At 46.6% G+C, this 4,394-nt stretch overlaps 1 long non-coding RNA gene across 1 annotated transcript in view; it reads left to right on the top strand.

Annotated features, from left to right (window-relative positions):
• Positions 1–4,394, top strand: part of LOC107182724 — a 9,593-nt gene that overhangs the window by 2,504 nt on the left and 2,695 nt on the right. Inside the window, exon 2 of the long non-coding RNA XR_001513457.1 lies at positions 1,693–1,790. This is a non-coding gene — a long non-coding RNA (uncharacterized LOC107182724). The remainder of the gene's footprint in view (positions 1–1,692; positions 1,791–4,394) is intronic.

Below are 4,394 nucleotides of genomic sequence, written 5' to 3'. Positions count from 1 at the left end.
GGCTCGGCCGGCAGCACGTGCCGGGAGGTCCTCGGGGTTGGGGGTAGGGGGTTGGGAGTTTGTGGAAGGAGCTCTCCGCCTTTCATCTCCCTGGCCGCGGCCCAAATTCAGACTTCCATGTGACTGTGTCATTTGCAAAAAGTACGCTTAAGAAGATGACTCGAATGGAATGTGTATACTTAACCACAATAAAAATGAATAAATAAAGGTTAAAAACGTGCAAAGCAGCATTCCGAGGAGCTTTGCTGCTGCTCGGGAATTCCTTGGGTTTGTACCATCCTCCTCCTCCGAGGGGAGCGGGGCCCCGAATGGCAGTGGCTCGGCCCGGAGAAGTCGCAGAGCTGGTTCTGGCACCGCCGCCGCCTCCCAGAGAGACGCCAGGAACCGAACCCCCGAGCAGCTTTCCTTCGGCTAACCCTCTGCAGGCTCGCTCACCGTCACTTCCCTCAGAGTCTAGATCAGCGGTTCTCAACCTGTGGGTCGCGACCCCTTTGGGGGTCGAACGACCCTTTCACAGGGGTCGCCTAAGACCATCGGAAAACAGATATATAATTACATATTGGTTTTGTGATTAATCACTCTGCTTTAATTACGTTCAATTTGTCACAATGAAAATACATCCTGCATATCAGATATTTACATGACGATTCATAACAGTAGCAAAATTGCAGTTATGAAGTAGCAACGAAAATAATTTTATGGTTGGGGGTCACCACAACATGAAGAACTGTATTAAAGTGTCGCGACATTAGGAAGGTTGAGAACCACTGGTCTAGAAGGTGGAGGGAATCCCCTGAATTTATCTAGCTTCAAGGATGGATGGATAATTCTTTCCGAGTCTTAACAGACCCCAAACCAGGCTCACCCCCAGGCTCCATTCAACTCCAGGCCACACCATCCAGCTACGTATCTGGAAATACTCAGCTACGGCTAATTCCTTTAGAATGCAAAGTTCCCCAAAACTCTAAAGTCTTGTTATTTTAAGAGAATTGTCCAGGGTTAAGTAAAAGGAATCGATCCCTTCATTGGTCCCATTAATATTCATCAAATACCTACCCTATGTTGGGTATTCTGCGTGCTGGAGATTCATTCATGAGCCAAACAAAAGCTTGGGTGGACAATAAAACCAATAGCTAAGTGTATGAATAATGACATAAATTACCAAGTAGAGTTATAAGGAGGGAAGCAAGTGGCTTGGAAGAGGAGATCTTGTTAAATTGGAGAATCTCAATAAAAATAAAAGAATCTCTCATCCTGAAACTTGGCACATTTGTGGGAAGCAAGAACCCCCACATCCCTTTATTTATTTATTTTTTTGGCAACCTGCAGTTCATAAAGGGACTGTTTAGCACCAAAAAAAACCCAGCTTCATATTCCACTGGTTTTCATCATTTTTGTGCATACAAGGAGATCTCAAGCAACCTAAGTATCATCCACATTCATCCAGAAAAAGAATCCTAGATATCGTTCACGATGCCTCTAGTTCTCAACAATGAAAATCGTATCTCTTTATTGCCTGAACCCGGAAATAGTCGCACACGATAGTAAATCATATCCACTATGAGAGTCGGCAGCCCTGGCTGGTGAACAAAACAATTCCGATAGAAATAAAAGCAAGGAGAGGGGAATTGGGATAAGGTGGCCCCATTCAATTTTTTTTTCATTCTATTTTTTTTACTGCTTGTCTCACAGGTGACCTGCCCAAGGAGGGGGAAGAAGGGACAGCAGTTGGCACTCTGTCCCGAAACTCACTTCCAGCCAATTGAGAATTCCCTGCTGCCAAATAGCAGGTATGTTTATGTTGAGGGTTTTGTTTTCCTCTCTCTCTCTCTCTCTCTCTCTCTCTCTCTCTCTCTCTCTCTCAATCATAGAAGCAGGAAACAAACAACAACAACAAAAAAACCCTAAGCTTTGGCCTCATTCCTTGCATTCTGTGCCATTCACAAAAGGCTCTCCCAGGCCCCACCTGCTTCGTCTGTCTGTCTCTCTCGAGCCTCCTCTATAATTCTGTCATCAACCCCAAGAAAGAGAAGCCAAATTACCACCAGCTGGGCGGGAGCCCTCTTCTCTTTGGACCTCGCCTCACCCCCAGGCACATATGTTTGGCTTGAGTAGAGGTGTTTGAGTTCCCAACTTTCTCCCCATGTCCCACAGGTGTGCCTCTGCCCTTTCAGAGGGTCAACTCCCCCCTTCCTTAGCCAGTAAAGGAGAGGATGGGGGGCTTTTACTCCTGCAGTTCATTACCCACACCTCCAACGCACTGACTTTTTAACTAATACCCTTGTGTGTCCGTGTTTTGCCAGGCACTGTTCTAGACTCTCGAGAGAACATAGCTGTTGTTCCACTTATTTATGCATTCATTGCTTGTTTCTGGTCTGTGCCCAGTCTTACTGGAACACAGCCTGACTGTGTACCTATTGGCTGTGGCTGCTTTCACACCATAGCAGCAGAGTGGAGTGCCTGGAGTAGAGAGGACTGTATGGCCTGCAAAGCCTAAAAGACTTACTGTCTGGCCTTTTACTTATTATTGGCTGTGGCTGCTTTCACACCATAGCAGCACAGTGGAGTGGCTGGAGTAGAGAGGACTGTGTGGCCTGCAAAGCCTAAAAGACTTACCGTCTGGCCTTTTATTTATTGATTTTTAAAAAAATATATTTTATTGGTTTTTTTACAGAGAGGAAGGGAGAGGGATAGAGAGTTCGAACCATCGATGAGAGAGAAACAGAGCTGCTGGCCCCTGCTCTGCCCAGCAGCAAGCATGATCTTAGCAGAAATAGAATCAAGCCTGGCTTAGGACTCCAGTCCAAGTGGATGGGCGTATGGATGGGGCAGGATTGAAGGCTGAAGCATTTCGGGGCCAGACGATGAGCAGTGCATGGTGGTTTATTATAATTTCCTGTCTCCTGGTGTTTGCTCTAAATTCTAGTTAGTTAAAATGTTTTTTAGAAAATAAAAAAGAAATGCTTTCCATGTCTTTCTATTTCCGTTAGGACACGTACCATGCTGTTAACATGGCCTCCAAGCCCCCTCCTGGTCTAGCTCACACTGGCTCTCCAAGAGAGTTAGGGTAGGAAGGAGGAGCAGCAGATACGTGTACCTCCCCATATTCATGACAAAAGACCCAACATTGGAGAACCCAGTGTTTGAAGACATCTGTCTGGGCTCTCGATGGCACCTTGATTTGATTTAAGCCATTCCCTGCTTTATTGAAACCAGGAGCTAATGAGTTCTTATCTTCCTGTCAGTCCTCTCCCCATTACCTCACCTCCCTCTTACTCATCCTTTCGGCTCCATCCGGAAGTTTGCTGGCCCCTGCTCTACCCAGCAGCAAGCATGATCTTAGCAGAAATAGAATCAAGCCTGGCTTAGGACTCTTAAGTCCAAGTGGATGGGCGTATGGATGGGGCAGGATTGAAAGGCTGAAGCATTTCGGGGCCAGACGTTAAGTAGTGCATGGTGGTTTGTTATACTTTACTGTCTCCTGGTGTTTGCTCTAAATTCTAGTTAAAAAAAATTTTTAGAAAATAAAAATGAAATGCTTTCCATGTCTTTCTGTTTCCGTTAGGACACACACCATGCTGTTAACATGGCCTCTAAGCCCCCTCCTGGTCTAGCTCAACACTGGCTCCCCAAGAGAGTTAGGGTAGGAAGGAGTAGATATGTGTACCTCCCCATATTCATGACAAAAGACCCAACATTGGAGAACCCAGTGTTTGAAGACATCTGTCTGGGCTCTCGATGGCACCTTGATTTGATTTAAGCCATTCCCTGCTTTATTGAAACCAGGAGCTAATGAGTTCTTATCTTCCTGTCAGTCCTCTCCCCATTACCTCACCTCCCTCTTACTCATCCTTTCGGCTCCATCCCTTCCCCCCCCTGCATCCCCGCCCCCGTGTGAAACAGCCCTTGCTGAAGTCACCAGTGACCTTTCTTTCGCTGATGCAGTCACCATGTTCGTTCAGTCCTTGTCTTCTCTGACCTCCTGTTGCTCATTTCCTCCTTCCCAAGATGCTCTTCTCCCTTGACATTTGGGACCACGCTCTCATGGTTCTCCTACCTCCGTGTCTGTGGAAGGACACTCTTCCTCGCCAGCCTGTACGTGTTCAAAGTCCTCAAGGCTCAATCCCCCGTCTTCCCAGACGGCCTTATCCACAGTCTTAAATGTCATCTACACAGGGGTCAAGTTTTTATGTTTCCAACTCCCTGGGCTCTGGAACTGCACCATCCCGTGCACAGTCTCCAGCCACGTATAACTTTTGAGTGTTTGAAACGTGCCTCGTGCCACTGAGAAACGAAGCATTTCATTTCAATCCATTGCCATGTAACTGGTCGCATGTGGGTAGAGGCTTAAAGATTAGACAATGTAGATACAGACCATTTCCATCATTACAGAA

This window comes from Myotis davidii, unplaced genomic scaffold (assembly GCF_000327345.1).
Source record: "Myotis davidii unplaced genomic scaffold, ASM32734v1 scaffold174, whole genome shotgun sequence".
Classification (NCBI taxonomy): Eukaryota; Metazoa; Chordata; class Mammalia; order Chiroptera; family Vespertilionidae; genus Myotis; species Myotis davidii.
Note: the sequence above shows the minus strand (reverse complement) of the source record. Positions and strands in the feature narration are given on the sequence as shown.